Source organism: Gossypium hirsutum, chromosome D04 (assembly GCF_007990345.1).
Source record: "Gossypium hirsutum isolate 1008001.06 chromosome D04, Gossypium_hirsutum_v2.1, whole genome shotgun sequence".
Taxonomy (NCBI): Eukaryota; Viridiplantae; Streptophyta; class Magnoliopsida; order Malvales; family Malvaceae; genus Gossypium; species Gossypium hirsutum.
The window spans coordinates 19,889,031-19,912,188 of record NC_053440.1 but is presented as its reverse complement, the minus strand read 5'-3'; the positions used below and the strand labels follow the sequence as shown (position 1 = coordinate 19,912,188).

General features: G+C 33.7%; 1 long non-coding RNA gene across 1 annotated transcript; it reads left to right on the top strand.

Moving 5' to 3' along the window:
* The first annotated feature begins 15,235 nt into the window (after positions 1-15,235).
* Positions 15,236-16,339, top strand: LOC121216163 (uncharacterized). Its single transcript, XR_005912195.1, has 3 exons — positions 15,236-15,379; positions 15,897-15,981; positions 16,079-16,339. It is a non-coding gene; the product is annotated as an uncharacterized lncRNA (long non-coding RNA).
* Positions 16,340-23,158: the final 6,819 nt, after the last annotated feature.

Genomic DNA, 23,158 nt, shown 5'->3' with positions numbered 1-23,158 from the left:
GAAACATTGAACAATTCAACCTCCATAATTGGCTACTGCAACATTTCATTGCGTCGGGATATAGAACCAGTGCGCTGATACCTATTGTATTGATTAACAAAATTGTGGGTGTCTTTGAATAATGAAGGCTAGTAGAATCCTAATTGGAGAACCTTAGCATCAGTTTGCATGCCACCGAAATGACCTCTATCAAGAGCATCATGACAGTGCTTCATGATTGAAAGCATCTCCTCTTTCGGAACACAACACCGAATGATGTTGTCATTGCATATCTTAAATAAATACGGCTTGTTTTAATGATACTTCACTACTTAACGAAGAAATATTTCTTTTTTATGGCCTGTGACACCCACTGAGAGTTTTCCACACACTAGATAATTCACCAAATCTACATACCAAGGGGTTGTATCCACAACAAATAACTTCTCATCTGGGAATGCGTCGACAATTTGAAGTATGTTTCCATCATTGCTGCAAACTTCCAATCGAGACAGATGGTCTATAACTTGATTCTATGAACCTTTGCGATCTTTTATCTCCATGTTGAATTCTTGAAATAGTAAGATCCAGCGTATCAGTCTTGGTTTTGCATCCTTCTTTCGTAAAAAGATATCTCAACGCCGAGTGATCAGTAAATACAGTAACCTTTGCACCAACAAGATAAGAATGAAACTTGTTGAAAGCAAAGATTACAACCAATAGTTCTTTGTCTGTAGTGGTATAATTGATTTGAGCCTCTGTAATAGTTTTGGTAACATAATATATGGGGTGAAATATTTTTCCCTTGCGTTGTCCTAAAACAGCACCACAGCAAAGTCGCTTGCATCTCACATAACTTCAAAAGGTTGAGACCAATCTGGTGTAACAACAATGGGAGCATTTACTAGCTTCTTCTTTAATTGAATAAATGCATCCAGACATGCATCGTCAAAGAAGAATTTTCGATTCTATTCCAGCAACGAGGTTTTGCAATTTTGGAGAAATCTCTAATAAGTCTTCGGTAAAACCTCGCATGCCCAACAAAACTGTGAATATCGTTCACATTTGTTGGTAGAGGTAATTTCTCAATGATTTCCAATTTAGCTTTGTCTACTTCAATGCCTTGACTAGAGATGCGATGGTCTAACACAATGGCTTCAGTTGCCATGAAATGGCATTTTACTCAATTTAGAACAAGATGTGTGTCCTCACATCGCTTCAATACTTTTCCAAATTGTCAGTGCAATGATCAAAATAATTCCCATAAATTTAGAAATCGTCCATAAAAACCTCTAAAGAATCTTCAATCATATTCGATAATATTCCCATTATGCTCCAATGAAATGTGGCTGGTGCGTTGCAAAGACCGAAAGGCATAAGGTGAAAAGTAAAAGTACCAAAAGGACAAGTGAAACTTGTTTTCTCCTAATCGTCCAGTGCAATAGCAATTTGATTGTACCCAAAACAGTCGTCTAATAAGCAGTAATAGGCTCTTCCATCAAGCATATCCAATATTTTGTCAATGAAAGGAAGTGGGGAGTGGTCCTTCCATGGGAGAGCATTAAGTTTGCGATAATCCATATAGACTCACCAGCCCATAAGAATGTGTGTAAGAATTAATTCGTCTTTGTCGTTGCTAACCACAATGATGCCACTCTTTGTAGGTACGCGTTGCACTGGGAGAGTATTATTAGCACCAAGAAAGACGTATTTAAGAATATGTTGCTTAAGAATATGGACCAATTTCTCTTCTTGAGTTACATCCAGTGTTGCAGAGACAGTAACTAGGAAAGTATTTTTAGCACCAAGAAAGACGTATTTAAGATAAGTAGGTTGTGGTTTCAATTCCAGAGTAGGAGCTTCGTCAATAGATGGCTTAAAAATTAGAGTTGTTCTATTGGCTAAGTCTAAGGATTCAATCTGCCATCCATGCCTGAGTTCAATATTATTGACTTCAACCATGCTGTCATAATCATCTAGGAATTCATCACCAAAAGTCACTGCAAACTCCTTAGAAAGTATTGTGCTTTGGTCATTGAATTATTCCTCAATTCGATCATCTAGCACATAGACAATATAGCATTCTTCTTTATCCTTGCATTGAATAGATTCAAAAACATAGAAGATAACATGCTCATCACTAAGTTACATGGTTAGTTCACCTTTGTAAACATCAATAAGAGTTTGTACAGTGGCTAAAAATGGTCTTCCCAAGATTATGGGAACCTTCTTGTCTGCCTCACAGTTAAGTATGATAAAATCACCCAGAAAAACGAATTTATTGACATGAACTAAGATGTCTTTGATTTGCCCTTCAGGTTGAGCTAAGGATTGATCTGCTAGTTGTAATGTCACTATAGTAGGTTAATACTAGCTCCCAAGTTGCATAAAGTCTTGCCCAAATAATGGTTGCCAATTGAACATGGGATAGTAAAGCTCACAGGATCTTTCATTTTGGGGGGAACTTATTTGTCAAAACAACACTACAGCCTTCTATGAGTGAAATAGTTTCAATATCACTTAGGTTTTTCTCTTGGACAAAAGCTCCTTCATAAATTTCCCATAATTCAAAATTTGCACAAGAGCGTCTATTAAAGGAATATTGACCTGAAGTTGTTTTAGTGTCTTTAGGATCTATTGGTACTGCTTATCCTACTCATTCTCTCTGACATTTTGTGGAAAATGTAAAGTTAGAGATAAATCTGATTGCGCCGACATGTTTGGTTGCGTTGGCAATTTCAGGGGTCGGACATTAGGCATATAAGTGACAATTTGTGGAACTTCTTTGTCCCGTACATCGACAAGCTCTTCAGATTCAACCTTCTTACCAGGGATCTCTTCACCAATATCTTAAGGTGTTGGATCACCGGCACCCATATGGCGCAGCGGAGAAATAATAATTCGGCGATCCCAACTAGGAATCCATGTGTAAGGAACGAATCGGGGTGAAAAAGTTGCAAAATTACCTAATGTTTATTCAGAGTAGACAGCAACGCCTCAACAATGAGTAGTCTGATCTGCTGTCGAACCAAGCCATAATCTATCTTGATCCCAGCCTCTACGTAATCCACCCAGTTGACTACAAACAGAAGAAATCCCCAAAACAATTTTGAAAGTGATTTTTCTTTGACGGCTGCTAGACCCAAGCAAAGGAAAAACGGGATCCTTATAAATCTTTTATTTTAGGGTTTCTAGGAATTAAATAAATATAATAATATTTTAAACCGAAAATTATAATTGCATTAATTATAATATAATTTTGGGAAACTATATATTTATTTGAATTCATATGCTAACCAAATTCATGTCCTCATTATGCGTACAACAACCTTGTACATACTGTGTTGGAAATTTGATTATCGAATTAAATTAATTCTATAATTAATTTAATTCAAGCGACCCCCAAAAACAATACCAACTATGGCTTATTCCGTTCATTTCAACTATAGGGTGTGACCCTGTAGGTTCCTATAACGTTAGCAGTAATACTAGAACGATTCCAATGTTACAAACAATGAGTGGCATCTAGCAATGCATCATTGCTACCTAAGTCACAAGAGATCATGATTCGACATAACCTTTTTTATGATTAACCTTTTATGCAATAATCCTTCACTCCTTTATCTCTGAATTGGACACAAGTCATGGAATAGTCACACTTGCATAGTCCATTCCATGTTCCTTGATATCTTAAGCAGACTACGATATACAAATAAGTATGACATCTCATATCAACTTATTTGAGCATGGCCATGCATTTCTAGTCTCACTTAATCAAGTGGCCTAAGATATTACTCCCATTATGTAGGAGGGACTTATTCTATATCGACCAACCATATCCCTCTACATCGATTGTGATATATCTAACATCAGCCTTTATAGAACAACCAGTTACGGTGTACGTTTGACTGTATCAAGATATACTACTCACGATGTTGGGATTATGATGATCTCAAGTCTGAGGATCATATACATATTAATCACTATGTGTAATGTCGTGACATTTACATAATAATCCAAGAAACATACTCATAATGGGTCAGTCCAATATGTTGTTTTCTAACACACATATTCATGCATCGATTCTGACATTACATATCAATGACAACTCTTTATCATCAATCAACTGCATGTTAGTCTTAATGCATTATCGTTGTCCTATCCAAGAATATTACTTGACTAATGATCTTTTAAGAATAATCATATTATTCTCAGGACATTATTATAAAACAGTTTATTTATACACACAGAAAAGAAACTGAAATAATAATGGTAAAGCCTTATATTAATAAACATGATAAATCAAGTATGTTATTACAACCATCTCATGATTAATCTTTGGGCATACTCTAACATAAGGTGCTATAGTAGAGTCAGTAGTCGGCTCGCCAGTTTTTTTACCACTCCTAAGAGTGATAGCCTTTCAATGTTCTTTCCCCATTGGACTGGGATTTGTCGCGTCACTAGGTAGTGTATCCGATGGTTGAGTATTTAGATTCGAAGCAAGTTTTCCTAATTGTGCATCCAACGCCTGAATAGAAGATGGATTCCCTTGCACAATAGCTTCTGTACGAGTAATATGCTCCCGCGTTAAAGCCTCAAGAACTGCTAATGGGTTAGAAGGAGAAGCTTGCATGTACTGTTGTTATTGATTTCCTTGAACATGTTGATTTGGCATTGAAGAGTGTTGTGGCTTCATCTAATTCTGGTGTGGATGCATCAGACTTTGCTGTGGATGCATCTATGTGTGCTGATTGTAATTCTGCTATTGTTTAATGTAATTCCTTTGTCTTGGATTATAATTGCCTTGAGTAGATATATTTCCACATCGGAATGTCGCAGCATTTTGTCCAGCAGTCTGAGTTCCCCAAGATTGTTGATTGCGTGTAGAATTATTATAATAGTTGCCATAAGAGTTGTTGTGGATGTTATTGACATAAAAGGCATTCTCTGCATGTTGTGGACAATCTTCATAGCTATGGTTGTCATTGCAAATCTCACAACAAAAGGTAGGAACATCAACTTGTTGAGCGATTTGTATAGGTGAAACGTCACTAGTCCCTTGCATATTTTTTTATCATATTTCCAAGAGAAGAAACTTGAGCACTAAGCACAGATATTGCATCCAATTCAATAACTTTTGGAGTAGCTTTTGCTTATACAGTTCTAGAGATAGGATATTGATAATCATTCTGAGCAATTCTCTTAAGAATTCCAACAACATCATTATAAGTACAATCCAACAAAGGACCATTGGTTGATGCGTCAGTAAGATTCCTTGTGTGTGAATTCAGCCCATTATAGAAAATTTCAATTTGTGTTCCCTATCGAATGTCGTGTATGGAGCAACGCCAAAGCAAAGATTTATAACATTCCCATGTAGTGTGAAGATTCTAATCATCCAACTAATAATAAGCTGTAATATCATTCCAGAGATGAGCATTCATTGTCGATGGGTTAAAGGGCAAAATAAACTGGGTGGCTAGTGCATTCCAAGAAGTAATTGATCCGACAGGCAGCCCAAGGAACCCAACTCGAGCTCTTCCCTGCAAGGAATAAGGAAATAATTGCATCTTCAAAGCGTCACCAGGAACACCTTGTTGACTAAATGAAGCACAAATCAATAAAAATGATTTAAGATGTTCTCGTACATCTTCATGCAGTAGTCCAGCATATTGCCCATTAGAATTCAACATTTAAAACATTACTGGCTTCAGTTCAGAATTCCCAACTTGGATTCTTGGCCTAACAACTCCCGGTTGTAAGTCATCCAACACATGTACTGCAAAGTCTTGTATAGTCTTTTTTTGTTTTTGAGCGTCTTGCGACAATGGTGCGTCATTAGTATTTTGGTGCTGCACCTGGGGTATGGCTTCATTGTTTCTTGGAAAAGCCATATTCATTTGTTCTTGAAGTCTCCTCCAAACAGTTCTTTCAATTTTTGGATTAAAATTGACAATAAACTTTGAAGTGCTTCGGGTAATCAAACACCTAAAATAAAATGTGAAAATAGTGAAAAAAAGGAAAGAAGTTAGTGCCAACTAAATATTATATAATAGAAAAAAGTGTAAAAATAAAAATAAATATCAAACAAACGCCATCTCCGACGGCAGTGCCAAAACTTGATCGGCTTTTTAACGCTACAACAATAATGTGCAAGCATACACTGTCGATGCAAGTATAGTAGACAAATATGATTTTGTCGAATATCGATCCCACGAGGATGGTTATCTTTCATCTATCAATTTCAGTGCAATAAATAGATAGATGCGAGATAAATTTTGAGAGTAGTTGTCGAAGCAATAACTTGAAAACAATAAGATAAAATATGATAATAATAAACTGGAGTCCCCAACGTGAATATTCAACAGAATACTAAGTGCTCACAAGGTATAAAAGGATAGGTGATTGTCGATGCATTAAATTGCAATAAATATCTTACCAAACTTAAATTTTATATTTAATCTAAGACTTAAACATGCACATTAACCACACCTTCTGATGATGGCAATGTAACACTATTAAAAACAAGTGGATTAAATCCCTCTAATCCTCAAGCAACTTCCATTGTCATGCTTGTTAGCTTGAACTGTCGCTGCACTTTCCAGATTCAGTGAACGCAATAACACTTTCATGCTAAAAGCATTCAAACCCAAAGATTAAACAGTAGAAGCAAGATTGAATAAAATAACATTTAATTCAGAAATCATGTGAACTTCCATACAAACATGAAATAGAAATTAATCACCATCATTTAGAAAATAAATATAAAAGAAACATGTGCATACTACTATTCCTAGACAATCTTGACTTGAATCTCTCTATTCCCTCTTGTGTCCCACTTAGGGCTCCTCGTTAGGAGCTAATCTGCGTCCCTTTCATGTCGGTTCAGCCGTAAGAGACTTAAGTCGCCATAGTTGAAAAGCTTTAAATGATAGGTTGAAAAAGATAATGCCCCCTCAAAAAGCCTCTATTTTTTCCCTTTTCACGTGAATATTTATATTCTTCCAAATAGCACAGGTGTCCTTTCATCAGAATCATGCTGCCTCTGTACGTGTAAGTTGGTTATACCAAACTGGACAGCTCACACATTTTCGTTCTTATCTAGAAAGCTATTAGGTGTGGTCACAATTCTTGGCGCAATCTGGAAATACCCATGCAGCGACATCGATACCAAAACATGACAAAATTAAGGATAAACAGGCTAAGATCCAATGAGTTATAAAATGGAATTTATTGAATTGGCAATGCTAAAATATGTGTTAAAGATAGCTAAATGGGGACAAATTAACCAATAAGTAGGGAGAAAACATATGTTCTTTATAGTACTATGATTCACATAACCACCTAAATGACATAAACCAACCGTTTCTAGAAAGCACCAATCAACCGACATTTATAGACCATATTTACATCATGCGCATCTTGTCCAAAACCTTTCAAAATAAACTATATTTTGACCTGTTGAGATTAATTTGTCACATACCATTTTGGTCATTTAAAGATACATTAACATATACCAATTTTGCTCATTTCAAAACATGCATCAATTTGACCATTTTAACCATAACCAACAAGACATCAATAGTACTTTAAAAACCTCAAATCCAAGGCAACATTTCATGCCATAATCATCAACCAAAATGACATATACATGCAAAACTCATCAATTAAACATTAAAGATATTCCACCTATACATGCCATTATAACCACTACCAAAGCATCAAAATCTATTGATATAATCGCTTGATAGTGTGATAGATCTTTGACGAGCATCCAAACTATCGAGCTTCCGATAATCTAAAAGGTAAAGGAAAAACAACTACGTAAGCAATGAATGCTTAGTAAGCTCACATAAATCATAAGCATAATATTACATTTCAATAATGTAATTATAGGTTAAATACAAGACTATACCAATGCCTCAAAATTTATCTAACCATAATTATCAACTCATAATTGAATATGTTCATTAATGTAGCATAATTATTAACCATTCATAACATGATAGGATTTCATGAGACATAATATATAATTATTAACCCTTCTATAAGATTATATATCTTTCTATTTACTTTCTTTTCATTCTGTTCCCAATGCTTATCATCAGCCTAAGCAACATTATCAATTCCTGACTTAGTGTATTTATCCATAATATAGGTATATTCATCCATAGCATAAGCAATCTGCTCACATATAAATACATCATTTATCACATTAGACCTTTTATAACAACATGATACATCCCAATTATATACTTATCATTTCATTTCATTTTCTTACCCATTTCATATGCATAGTACGAGTGTAATTATAAACATCAATAATATCCACAAGCTTGGCATAAGCTTAAGCACATCAACAACACATATTAGTTCATTTAAACATGATTCATATGAATTTGACATGGATAACCATTATACTTGAGCATGATTTAATTGGGTCTATCATCCATCTCATAACGTACCATATTTTCCATGTATCACCATTTCAATGAGTTTCACACATACATATCTTAATTCGTATTGAACACTTACCATTTCATTTGCATAACACATAAGACATAAACATAGCATTAAACATAGTCACAAGTAGGTGATTAAACACATAACTTAGCTATATCATCACTTGGTAAGATATGGTACATAAACATAGCATCACTTAAATCATACCTTACATAATCATGAATGTTCTTACTTTGACCATTGGTACATCATACCGTTCTACAATTGTCGTAGTGAAATCAATCGGAACCCTTATCGGTTCATCTCTTTTCATGCCCATTGAACCAATTAGAATAATACCGGATATGCAGGAAAGCTCACACAAAGTATGCTAAACATATAGTCGTAGCTCACACGAACTGTAAAATGGGTCTGCTCACACAAGCTATCAATCGAAACGTAAGCTACACGATGCTGCTTACACAAGTTGTTGATTATCTGCAACTAATTCTAAACCTCAACCATCGGTAGGACGTTCAAGACAAGCACCCAAAACATGGTAACCTGGGTCTGCTCACACAAAATTAAAAGCCAATTTTTTCCATCCTCAACCCCATGGCCGAATTTCACAATGGGAAACCATGGCTAGGTTTTTCAAGCTTCCAAGCTCGATCGTAAGTCTGTTCTAGCCCCGTTTTTAATGTTCTTTACGTTTTTTGAGTCCCCGTAACTTGATTTAGCTTATTCTAGCAATAATTTAACCTAAGAAAATACCCATAGGTGAAAGTATGTTAAACAACTTTTTTGAAGTGATTTTAAGTGAAAACAAGTAAAACAACATAATTGGTAAAAATACCTAATGTTCATAAATAAGTGTTAAAGTGGGAATTTGAGTTGCCATAGAAGGGAAAAATGTTCAGCATGTCATAAAACATAAGAATAAGGAATGAAGTTTAATTTTCGAGCTTTGCGACAAAAGTGTAAATATGCAAAAGTTTAGGGGCAAAAATGTAATTTTCTCAAAGCTCGAATTTAGGACTGTTTTGATGAATGTGAGTATTAAATAAGCTAAATTTTCTATTACAAATCAAGAAGAACAAAATCTGGAGTTAAATCGGGGAAAGAAAAATGTTGAGGACTAAAGTGCTAGATTTGATCATATTTTGTACCGAGGTAAGTTTACGGTAAATAAATGCAATATTTTGATCATTATTATTAATGCTGCTACTTTCTAAAATTTATGTATTTATTTTATGAAATTATTTATGTTGACTCAAGTATGAACTAATAGAGAATCAGTGTTAAAAGGCCCCGTTGAAACATGAGGAATGTATTGGATACAAATGTCATGAAATTTGGGTAAAGAGATCTCATGTAAGACCAAGTCTGGGACATGGCATTGGCATCATTGAGATTATGAGAGGCCCCACGTAAGACCATGTCTGGGACATGGCGTTGGTACCGAGATGAGAGGTCCCCCATAAGACCATATCTGGGACATGGCATAGACACTGATATGAGAACACCCATGTAAGACCATATCTGGGATATGGCATTGGTAGTACAGAAAACATTCCATGTAAGACTAAGTCTGGGACATAGCTTTGGCATGTTATATTCAGACAGGAGGCCCGAGTATTCTTAGTATTACGACTGATTCAATAGGCTAATAAGTAGACGATGTTACATGAAAGTTCAGGTAAAAGCCTAATAGACAAGTTCAGGTGAGTTAGTAAGATTAAGAGTATCTCAGTTATCAGTTGAGAAAAGAAATTTCAGCAACGAAGGAGTAAGTTAAGCAAGCAAGTAAGTAAACGAGTAAGAGAGTAAGTAAAGAAGAAAGTAAAGATCTTAATGCTTAATAAAAATTTATGAATATAATTTTTTATGATAGATGTTGTTATTTATTTACTTGTAAACTTACTAAGCTTTATGCTTATTTCTTTTATTTCTTTTTCTTTCATATAATATTATCAAGCATAGTTGGGATCTTGAAGACGTCGGAGAGCGTTCACACTATCAACCACCACAACTCGGTATTTAAAGACGATAAATTTTTTGAGCTGTGGTATGTATGGGGACCTGGTCAATTCGATTGTATATTCTTAAGATATGACCAAAAGATGATATGTAAATATTTGATGATGAATAGTTATTAAGATATGACCAAACGAGTATGAAGGTGTTTGTTGTTATAAATGTCTAGGTGATAAATTATGCATAGAAATCATTAAAAAGTGAAAATTGGTACACTACAGCAAAACAGGCTTTTAGCGGCATTTCTAGCGGCGTTTGGACAAAAAATGCCACTAAAAATGGCGCATTAGCGGCGACTTATGTAAAACGCCACTAAAGATCAAAACGCCACAAAAAACCTAAGCCCAACGGCATCGTTTTGTACCTTTCGGGGCTTTAGAGGCATTTTTAAAAAAAGTGCCGCTAATGCTTAGATCTTTAGCGGCATTTTTGAAAAATCGCCGCTAATGCTCGGGGCTTTAGCGACGTTTTTCAAGAAGCGTCGCTAATGGTCGGGGCTTTAGTGGCGTTTTTCAAGAAGCGCCGCTAATGCTCGTGCCTTTAACGGTGTATTTCAAGATGCGACACTAATGCTCGGGGCTTTACCGGCGTTTTCCAAAAAGCGCCGCTAATGATCGGGGCTTTACCGACATTTTCCAAAAAGCGTTTTTGAAAAAGTGCCGCAAAAACATTTTATCTGTCTATTTACTATTTAATTTGTTTATTTATATTAATTAAAATTTATTTTATTTTTAATTGAATATTTGTTAAAAATGGATAAATTCGAAATAATGACACGTAGAAATAATTTGAAATAAAAAACATAGAAAAATATTTGTTAAAAATGGATAAATTAAAATACTATTATTTAAATTAATTTTAAAATTTTTTGGGTACATGATTGATTGATTTTTAATATATATATTAAATAATTTCAAATATAATTGTAAAAGATACGATAGTATTAATTTTAAAATATTTAATTTAATTATCATTATAGTTTAAGGTTTAATATATACAGTTTAGGGTATATATATGGTTGATTTAGGATTTAGGGCCGGTTTAATATTTACAATTTTAAGGTTTATAGATTATGGAGTTAGGGATTATGGATTAGGGATTCTAATTTAAGGGTTGTGATTTAAGGTTTATGAGTTAGGGATTAAGGGTTAGGGGTTAGAGGTTAAGAGTTAGGGATTTAAGGTTTATGGATTAAGTGTCAGGTTAGGGTTTAAGGTTTAGATTAATTAGTGTGTTTTAATTTATTAAATAATGTTTAGGGGTTAGGGGTTTGAGATTCGGGGTCGGGTTAGGGTTTAGTGTTTAGATTAATTATTATTTTTTAATTTATATATTAAATAAGGTTTAGGGGTTAATGGTTAGGGGTTAGGGGTTTAGGGTTAAGAGTTAGTGATTTAGAGTTTAGAGATTCGAGATCGTGTTAGGGTTTAAGGTTTAGATTAATTAGTATTTTTAAATTTATATATTAAATAAGTTCTTATATAATTGTAAAAGAGATAATAATAAATTGCAAAGATTATTAATTTAAAATTGATATGCAATATACAATAATCAAATATAAAAAATTGTAAAACATGCGAGCTTTGGCGGCGTTTATAGCAAAAAAGCCACTAATATGTATTAGAATTTTCCAAAACGGTGTCGTTTCATTACAAGAATTTAATTTATTGGTGGCGTTTCTTCTGTAAATGCCAGAAAAGGTAACATTAACGGTGTTTATGACTAAAAAATATTTAATCTAAACCATTTGATATATTTAAATATTAGATTTAAAAAATTAATAAAAAAATAAAAAAATGTAACAAATTGATACGGATAGGTAACTATCTATTTTGGATATATAGGACCAAATTGTAACAAATAAAAATAAAATACAAAAACTAAAATCATTCCACATCGAGCATCTAGCAAAATAATTATATTTTAGTTAGGAAGAAATATCTCTAATAAAATGGAGATTAGATCAGAAATGAATAATATAAAATCATGATTAACGTCTCAATATTTAATAAAAATTTGATATGTGAGAGATTAATTGCTTACATTGGATAATTCTAACTTAATAATTAATTACAGCCATTTAATCATTTTTTCTTATTAAAATATACGATATTTATTTTGAGAGTACTTGATTTTTTTTATAATAATTCAATTTATAAAAAATAATAATAAATGTTTTATAAAATCACTTAACTAATAAATTTTAACAAATAAAATAAAAGATTTTTAGCATAGCAAAACAATGTCATTTTATTCCAAATGAAATAATTTTTTGCGGCGTTTTTCAGCAGAAGGTAAGCAATAGCGGCATTTTTATAAAAAACGCCACAAAAAATAATTTTACTTTAAAAAAATAATGCCATTTTATATAGCAAAATAGTGTCATTTTATTCCAAATGAAATAATTTTTTACGGCGTTTTTATGAAAAGTGCCACAAAAAAGTGTCGTTTTATATAGCAAAAAAGTGTCGTTTTATTCCAAATGAAATAATTTTACTTTAAAAAAATAGCGCCATTTTATATAGCAAAACAGTGTCGTTTTATTCCAAATGAAATAATTTTTTTGGCGTTTATTCATTTTACTTAAAAAAATTCGTGCTGATTTTTCCCCAAATTTCCCCCTAAAACACAAAAACAAAAAAATCCCAAATTTCCCCCTAAAATGGAGGCACCAAAGATGATTCATCTTCTTTGATGAGAGTAGCAGTGTGAGGAATGGGAATTCATCTTCTCATTTGTTGAAACCTGAATCCGGAGAGATATTGAATTTTGGTGAGAGTAAAAGAAGTGGGAATGGGAATTTGGTCACAGGAAACTCTCCGTTCTTCGTGGAGAACAAGAAGAGGTCGCCTAATTCAAGAGGGAGCAATGAAGAAGCTATGCTTTCGTTTACTTCAAGTGTAATTTTACCTTCATCTGGTGTGGTGAAATCAAGTGGGAAGTGTAGGAAAAAAGTAGCTGAAAGTTTTGGGTTTTGCTTCGTTGATTCTCTTTTTGTTTCACATTTTCCTACTAACGAAACAAAAGGTAAAGCTAGAATGTTATTTTCCTCATTTTTCTTTTTGTTTTCTTTTTCTTTTGTTCTACAATTTTGAAGTTATTCTTGGGTCTCATAGTTTTCTACTTTTACTATTTTACTAAGATTAAATGCCATCACGATTATTGTTTCCTCTAATAGATCTAGCATATCGATTTGATTAATGCTTCTTTGTTTCAGCGCTTGAGAAGCTGTTAAAAGATCATGCTGGAAAATATGTGACTGGAGATGAAGTTTCCATGGTTAGTTTCATTCTCTCTTGTTTATGCATGCCTTTGAATTAATGTGGTTTGATTTTATTTTATTTTTTTAGGGGGGTGCTTCCTGCAGCAATATGTGATTAAGAAATTGTAAATCAGGCATCATCTAGATGCCATTCTGCCCCTCAACTATATATGCCTTTGGATTTCAGATGAAATGAGTTAGCCATAGATCTAAGTTCTGTTTGACTTAGCTAATATCATCTTCTCTTGTTGGTTATGAAACCCTTTTAGAAGTTCACTCCTAATGTACTGTAGAATAAGAAATATCTGAAACTATTTATTTTGAAATGTTCTGAATAATACATAAATATGGCCTGTTGACTTTGTTTGTAGGCAAATCTCTTTCTAGCACCACAGATTCTAGCTGGGATTGAACGATTCAATGTTGACATGGTAATCTGCTTATTCCATTAACTACTAGTTTCTACATCCAATTGATATCTGTTCACTTTTAACTTATTTGAAGTTGCCATTCCTCTCCTCACACTCAAACGCAGGCATGTATTCTTGGCTTTTCTATTTGCTCTTATGCTTCTGAAATTTTTGTGAGTTAGAGGGAGAAATATTACTTCATATATCACCATCCTCCTAAGATTTTTCAATAACACCAAATAAAATTTTTCAACTCTTGACTCAGGTTTCTTTTTTACTTGGACTTGTACACACACATATATCACATTATGCAAAAGACACATATATCACAAAATTACTCTCTTTCTTAACTTTTTATATTATATATATGTTTTATAAGATTAGCTTTAGCTCTCAGTTTTCACTTTCACATTGAGTTATTTGAGCATTTTTCATATTTCTTTCTAATGTGGGACAAATTTCATTTTCTTAAAAAGAAAAAAAGTATATTGTTTTTGTTGCCTTTATCCTCTTTATTTGTCTCTTTAACCTCATTGGATATGGAGTCTATGTTGTCTTTTCTTTTCAGTTTTTTCATTTTAGATTTATAGTTAAACTTCAAAGTGGTTCTGCTTCAAGTTAAAACAGTGGGGTTTTTTACATTGATCATCTTAAGTTTTCAGAAAATATTTTTCCTGTTGATTTGGATTTTTAAGGTTATTTTTGTTTTTCCTTCCTAAAATGCTTTTTTTGGATGATTTAATGGATATGGCAGGATTAAGCTTTAGAAATCCATGATTAACTGAGGACTTTATATTGGGTCCTGAGTTTAGTTGTTTAAAATCTATATATTTTTTTATAATATGCTATGTTATTCAGACTTGGATATGTCCTTGGAGGATCATATGTGCTGGACACGGGTGCTTTAAATAAAATGAAGAGTGCTTGCTGTCAGCTAGGAGTTTTGATGATTATGATCATGATTGTTTCATATATATATATTTTTCACCTATAGTAACATTAATTTTGTAAAGATATTTTCTTCAATTCTGAAACTGCTTTAATATCTCGTATTATCTTAAAAGTTCTATTTAGCTTGGTAAACTTAATTTTGCAGCTGCTACTAGATTTTTTGAGCTTCTCTGCTTTTAGCTTTTCATCTATGGCCAGATACTTAGTTGTGACTGATAAGGTCTCAATGGAGGTTGTTGAAGAATTCATTCTAGAACAGTTGAATCTGACAAAAGGCACAATATCTGAAATTAAGGTACCTAATTCTTTTTTTTCCTTCTTAGCCATTAATCATTATTGAGTGTTGACATGGGGGATCTATGCTACTATATCTATGTTGCTCTAACTCATCATTTTTTCTGAAGTGCTAATGTTTGACACTTGTGTTTGATGCATATTTGGACATGGATACATGAACATGATCCTCCAAATATATTAAAATCCTTAAAAAAGTTGAGCATACCTATGTGGGATATATACCTTATCTGAAAATAAAGGTTATGCCTTTTTAAAAACCTGTTTAATAGATTATATAAATGTCTTCTTAAAAGTTTTTTAGGGCTGAAGCATGCATTAGTCTACTATAATTTGCTGCATAAATGGAAATTAGCTAGGTGTCCACTGCACAACCTTCAATTAGACTTTACATAAAAAAATTATTACTGAAGGCAAACTGCCTGGCTTGCTGAAAAATGATGAGTTACAAACTGCCTTCATTTCTCCCATAAAGATCTGCCGAAATATGTTTCATCTAACAAGATTTTGATTGACAGCACATTCATTTGACAGGATAATTTGGAAACCCTATTGCAAGAGGACATTCAGGCTGATCTAGTTTGTTGCTTGCAGCATTTGCAGGTATTTTGTGTAGTTTAAGTTGTGAACATTAGGTTTTGATTTGTCATGTGAACAAATATGATGAATCTGAAATGCATTTCTATTATTCTATTTGCAGTTAAGATTTGAAACTGAAGACAAAGCAAGGAGACTTCTTAAGTAATGCATTTTTGTTAAATCCAGGGGGTTATTTTTTCGGTATTACTCCTAAAAAAGTGATTGCCAAAAACTGTTGTTTCTGGATTTGTGTATTTTCCTTCTTCTTTTTTTCTTGTGGTCACTGCTGCACCTGTTTCTGGGAGGTGATTGTGTAAACATTTTAGTGTGCTTTAGTTATTGTAAGAATAATTTTAACATTGTTAATTTTAATATTATTGTAGGAATATTTTGAATTATAATTCAGTTATCAATTTATATCATATATCTTTCATTGAATTTGAAGTATCATTTAAATTTGTCGTTTTTGGTTCGATTTTATGTTACAAGAAAGATCTGTATATGGATGAAAATTGGATGTTACAAATTTTCCAAAATTAGTGGCGTTTTTCCATAAACGCCGCTAAGGAACGTACTTTTAGCGGCGTTTGTGATAAAAGCGCAGCTAAAGGTCATGGTCTATAGCGGCGTTTGTGGCAAAAGCGCCGCTAAAGGTCATGGTCTATAGTGCGTTTGTGGGAAAAGCGCTGCTAAAGGTCATGGTGTATAGCGGTGTTTGTGGGAAAAGCGCCACTAAAGGTCATGGTCTATAGCAGCGTTTGTGGGAAAAGCATCGCAAATCTTAGCGACGCTGTCAATAGCTGCGTCGCAAATAAAAAAGCGCCGCTAAAAACCTGTTTTGGTGTAGTGGTAGTGAATCAGTTTTGAGACAGTAATAGTGACGTGGTTTTGATAAATCACCAAGGATAGTAGAAAATGAATTAGAGGGTGGATGAGATATAGAATTAAATTTTATTGAGTCTATTTTCATAGAAAAATAACGCTGTAGACAAAAAAATTATGTATTCTAAGATATTTGCATTTTACTTAGACAAGGTCAAAGTGGTTTTCGGAATCCCTTGTTCCGACTTTCAAAAATCATAAAAAATTGTAGAAAAATATTTATAAGTTGTAATTTATATTTCTGGATTCCTTATTGAGTTTATTGTCAGTAGAAACAAGCAAAAGTACCATATAAAGTCTGTATAATTAGATATTTAATTTTTAGTGACAAGAGGTTAGGACAGGCGAACAGTGAAAAAGGGGAGCATTTAACTAATAAACTGTACTAATTGGATGAACCAAAAAATCTAAAAAATTTATGGTAAAAATATATATGAGTCTAGTTTCAGGGAAAATTTATAGATCTAAATTTTGAGTTTTGTAGCTCGAGTTATAATTGATATAGTGACTGATGCGCAGGTGGACAGCCTTGTTATGAACAGTGAAATAACTATTAAAAGTAAATTTTTATGCCCCAAACTTTTAAGTTAAATCAAGTAACGCCTCATGCTCAACTCCAGAAATGGTCTCGGGTAAGGGGTGTTACATTTTTTGGTATCAGATCAGGTTTAGCTGGTTCTCGAAATATTCAGTATGAATAAGACTCTAGCTATACATGCCATACTTATATATTTTGATAGTAGACGACTCCTGATGATTTTGAAATGTTTTCTTTTATAGTTATGGATCCGGAAAGAGCTGGTACAGGTGATGTAGAAAGTAATACGCCCGCTTCCGTAGAAGGGACGATGCCACATAATGGTAGTGAAAGGCCCGTTACGATTAGTCAAGGAGGAAGGGCTCGAAAAGCCTTCTTCCAAGCTATGAATGAATGGTTTGCCGAGTTCGTTCGTACGAATCTGGCAGTTAGACCTCCACCCCCTCATGATTTCGAAATTCCCCATGTAGCTCCCCCAATTACAGGTACATGTACAGTTATAAGAGAAAGGCCACAAGTTGATAAGATCAAAAAACAAGGGCCGAAGAATTTCAGGCTACTTAAGACAATGATGCAGAGAACGCAAAATTTTGGCTTCAGAATACTATTAGAGTATTTGATGAGTTATCCTGTACACCTGAGAAATGTTGAAGTGTGTTGTCTCACTCCTTAGAGATTTAGCCTATCATTGGTAGAAGACTCTTGTGTCAGTTGTACTGAGTGAAAGAGTTACTTGGGATTTCTTTCAAGAGGAGTTCCATAAAAAGTATATCAGTGAGAGGTTTATTGACCAGAAAAGAAAAGAGTTCCTTGAGTTAAAGTAGGGTAAGATGACTTTTACTGAGTATGAACGTGAATTTGTCAGACTCTGCAAGTATGTTCGAGAGTGTGTATCTACAGAAGCGATTATGTGTAAAAGATTTGAGGATGGGCTTAATGATGATATCCGACTGTCAGTTGGTGTTCTAGAGATAAAAGAGTTTGTTGTTCTAGTTGAAAGAGCCTGTAAGACAGATGAATTTTTAAAAGAAAAAGAAAAAGGCAAAACTAAAATTGAAGTTCAAGACTCAAAGAAAAGGCAGATGAGTCAGATAGTTCTCTTGCCATGATTTTTGTTATGTCTGCCCAGAAATATTTGAGAAAAGGGTATGAAGCTTATCTTGTTTTTGTACTGAATACTAAAGATCCAGAGTTGAAAATTGAATCAGTGCCAGTAGTTTGTGAGTTTTTCGATGTCTGTTTGAAAGAATTGCGAGGTTTGCCTCCTATTAGAGAAATTGAATTTGGTATTGAGTGGATTCCAGGTACAATTCTTATTTCTATTGCTCCTTATAGAATGGCTCTTATGGAATTGAAAGAATTGAAAGCTCAGTTGCAGAAATTATCTGATAAAGGTTTTGTAAGGCCTAGTTGTTCTTCGTGGGGTGCACCAGTGCTGTTTGTGAAAAAGAAAGACGGTTCGATGAGATTGTGTATAGATTATCGGCAGCTAAACAAAGTAACAATAAAGAATAAATATCCACTGCCTAGAATTGATGATTTGTTTGACCAATTTAAAGGAGCCACTGTGTTCTCCAAGATAGATTTAAGATCCGATTACTATCAGTTGTAGGTTAGAATCAGATGTTTCGAAGACTACTTTCTGGACTAGGTATGGTCACTATGATTTTTTTTGTTATGCCATTTGGTTTGACTAATGCTCCTGTCATATTCATGGATTTAATGAGTTGAATCTTTCGACCGTACTTGGACAAGTTTGTAGTTGTGTTTATTGATGATATTCTGATTTATTCTCCTGATGAGACTGAACATGCCGAACATTTGAGAACAGTTTTATAGATTTTGAAAGACAATCAGTTATATGCCAAGTTTAGCAAAAGTGAGTTCTGGCTTCGATAAGTCAGATTCCTTGGGCATATTGTCTCAGGTGATGGTATTAAAGTTGATCTGAGTAAAATTTCAGCAATTGTTGAGTAGAAACCACCCAGGAATGTATCAGAGGTTAGAAGTTTTCTTGGACTAGCTGGTTGTTACAGACGGGTTGTAAAGGGATTTTCCATGATAGTTACCCTGTTGACAAGATTGTTGCAGAAAGATGTCAAGTTTGAATGGACTGAGAAGTGTCAATAGAGTTTTGACAAGTTAAAGGCATTACTGACTAAAGCTTCTGTTTTAGTACAACCAGAACCGGGTAAAGAATTTGTAATTTACAGTGATGTATCCTTGAATGGATTAGGTTGTGTACTTATACAGGAAGGTAAAGTAATAGCATATGCTTCCAGACAGTTAAAGTCACATGAGAAAATCTACCTGACACGTGATTTAGAACTAGCTACCATTGTATTTGCGTTGAAAATCTGGAGACATTACTTGTATGGTGAGAAGTGTCGAATATTCATTTGACAAGTTGGCCGAGTTTTATATTTCAGAGATAGTCAAAGTGCATGGAGTACCATTATCGATTATCTCAGATAGAGATCTGAGATTTACTTCATGATTTTGGAAGAAATTGCAGGAAGCTTTGAGCACAAAGTTGAGTTTTAGCACGACTTTCCATCCTCAGACTGATGGTCAGTCGGAAAGAGTTAGTCAGCTACTTGAAGATATGCTCAGATGTTGTGTAGAATTTCAAGGTTGTTGGGAGAAATATTTGCCGTTGGTAGAGTTTGCCTATAATAATAGTTATCAGTTGAGTTTGAAGATGGCACCTTATGAAACTTTGTATGGACGTAAGTGCCGTACGCCTTTATATTGGATAGAACTTAAGGAAAATCAGATTTATAGGGTTGATTTAGTCAAATAAGCAGAAGAGAAAGTAAAAGTTATCAGAGATTGTTTAAAAGCAGCTTCAGACAGACAAAAGTCTTATGCCGATTTAAAAAGAAAAGAGATCGAGTATCAAGTTGGTGACAAAGTGTTTTTGAAAGTATCCCCGTGGAAGAAAATTTTCAGATTTGGCAAGAAAGGCAAACTAAGTCCACGTTTCATTGGACCGTTCGAGGTGACTGAAAGAATTGGGCCCTTAGCATATCGGTTAGCTTTGCCAATTGAGTTAGAGAAGATTCATAATGTATTCCATGTGTCTATGTTACGTCATTACCATTCCGATCCGTCACATGTGATTTCTCAGACAGAGGTTGAGATTCAGCCAAACAAGCTTACGATGAAGAACCGGTAAAGATATTAGCTCGAGAGACCAAAAACCTAAGGAACAAAAGTATTGCACTTGTAAAAGTATTATGGAATAGGCATGGGATAGACGAGGCTACATGGGAGCTCAAAGAGGCTATGTGAAAATAGTACCCAAATCTCTTCACAGGTAAGATTTTCGAGGACGAAAATCCCTAAAGGGGGAGAAATGTAACATCTTGATTTTGGGCCTCGTTAGAACAGTGGTTTCGGGACCACAAATCCAATGAGGAAAAAATATTATTTTATTATATTTTTATGGTCTACAATTTCACAAAATGATTTCGTGAAAATTTCGTTCGAAAATTTCGACGTTTGGGCACTCAATTTAGTCAAAAGAACTAAATTGTAAAAAGTGCAAAAGTTGAGTTCTACATGTTAGAGGTGTCCAATTGTTATGAAATTTTACATTGGAGATCCTTATATGGTAATTAGACCATTGCTTAAGTTGGTAGAAAAAAAGGGACATGGTTAGGCATGTTTCCAAAGTTTTTCATTAAGGGCATTTTGGTCATTTAGTTATTAAAATGAATTAAAAACAAAATTAAAAGCCAATTTTTGTCCATCTTCAACCCCATGGCTGAATTTCACAAGGGGAAACCATGGCTAGGGTTTTTAAGCTTCCAAGCTCGATTGTAAGTCTGTTCTAGCCCCGTTTTTAATGTTCTTTACGTTTTTGAGTCCCGGTTACTTGATTTAGTTTATTCTAACAATAATTTAACCTAGGGTTCATATTTGGAAAAATACCCATAGGTGAAATGTGTTTATTTTGATGTTTTATGGTAGAATATGAAGCTTGAAATTATGTTAAACAACTTTTGCTAAATGATTTTAAGTGAAAACAAGTAAAACGACATAATCGGTAAAAATACCTAATGTTCATAAGTAAGTGTTAGAGTGGGAATTTGATGTTGCCATAGAAGGGAAAAATGTTCAGCATGTCATAAAACATAAGAATAAGCAATGAAGTTTAATTTCCGAGCTTTGGGACAAAAGTGTATATATGCAAAAGTTTAGGGGCAAAAACGTAATTTTGTCAAAGTTCGAGTTAAGGACTATTTTGATGAATGTGAGTATTAAATAAGCTAAATTTTCTATTATAGATCAGGAAGAACAAAATCTAGAGTTAGACCGGGGAAAGAAAAAGGTTGAGGACTAAAGTGCTAGATTTGATCATATATTGTACCAAGGTAAGTTTACGGTAAATAAATGAAATATTTTGATAATTATTAGCTGCTATTTTCCAAAAATTATGTATTTATTTTATGAAACTATTTAATGTTGACTCAAGTATGAGATGATAGAGAATTAGTGTTAAAAGGCCCCATTGAAACATGATGAATGTATTGGGTACAAATGTCATGACATTTGGGTAAAGAGATCCCATGTAAGACCATGTCTGGGGCATGGCATTGGCATCATTGAGATTATGTGAGGTCGCACGTAAGACAATGTCTGGGAAATGACGTTCGCACCGATATGAGAACTCCCATGTAAGACCATATCTGGGATATGGCATTGGTAGTACAGAAAACATCCCATGTAAGACTATGTCTGGGACATAGCTTTGGCATGTTATATTCAGACAGGAGACCCAAGTATCCTTAGTATTCCAAGTGATTCAACGGGCTAATAAATAGACGAAGTTACATGAAAGTTCATGAAAAAGCCTAATAGACAAGTTTAGGTGAGTTAATAGGATTAAGAGTATCTCAGTTATTAGTTGAGAAAAGAAATTTCTGCAATGAAGGAGTAAGTTAAGCAAGCAAGTAAGTAAACGAGTAAGAGAGTAAGTAAAGAAGAAAGTAAAGATCTTAATGCTTAATAAAAATTTATGAATATAATTATTTATGATAAATGTTGTTATTTATTTACTTGTAAACTTACTAAGCTTTATGCTTATTTCTTTTATTTCTTTTTCTTTCATATAGTATTATCAAGCATAGTTGGGATCTTGAAGACGTCAGAGAGCGTTCACACTATCAACCACCACAACTCAGTATTTTAAGACAATAAGTGTTTTGAGCTATGGCATGTATAGGGACTTGGTCAATTCGATTGTATATTCTTAAGATATGAGCAAAAGATGATATGTAAATATTTGATGATGAATAGTTATTAAAATGGCCAAGTAAGAAGGTGTTTGTTGTTATAAATGTCTAGGTGATAAATTATGCATAGAAATCATGAAAAAGTAAAAATTGGTAGTGAATCAGTTTTGAGACAACAGTAGTGACGTGATTTTGAAAAATAACCAAGGATAGTAGAAAATGAATTAGAGGGTGGATGAGATATAGAATTAAATCTTATTGAGTCTATTTTCAGAGAAAAATAACGGTGTAGACAAAAGAATTATCTATTTTGAGATATTTTAATTTATATGTATAGATTTATTATTGAGTATATTTTCACTAGAAACAAGCAGAAGTACCATATGAAGTCTGTATAATGAGGTATTTAATTTTTGTGACAAGAGGCAGGACAGTCAAATAGTGAAATGGGGGAGACTTTAACTAATAAACTGTACTAATTTCCTGAACCAAAAATTCTAAAAAATCTATGATAAAAAGATATATGAGTCTATTTTCAGGG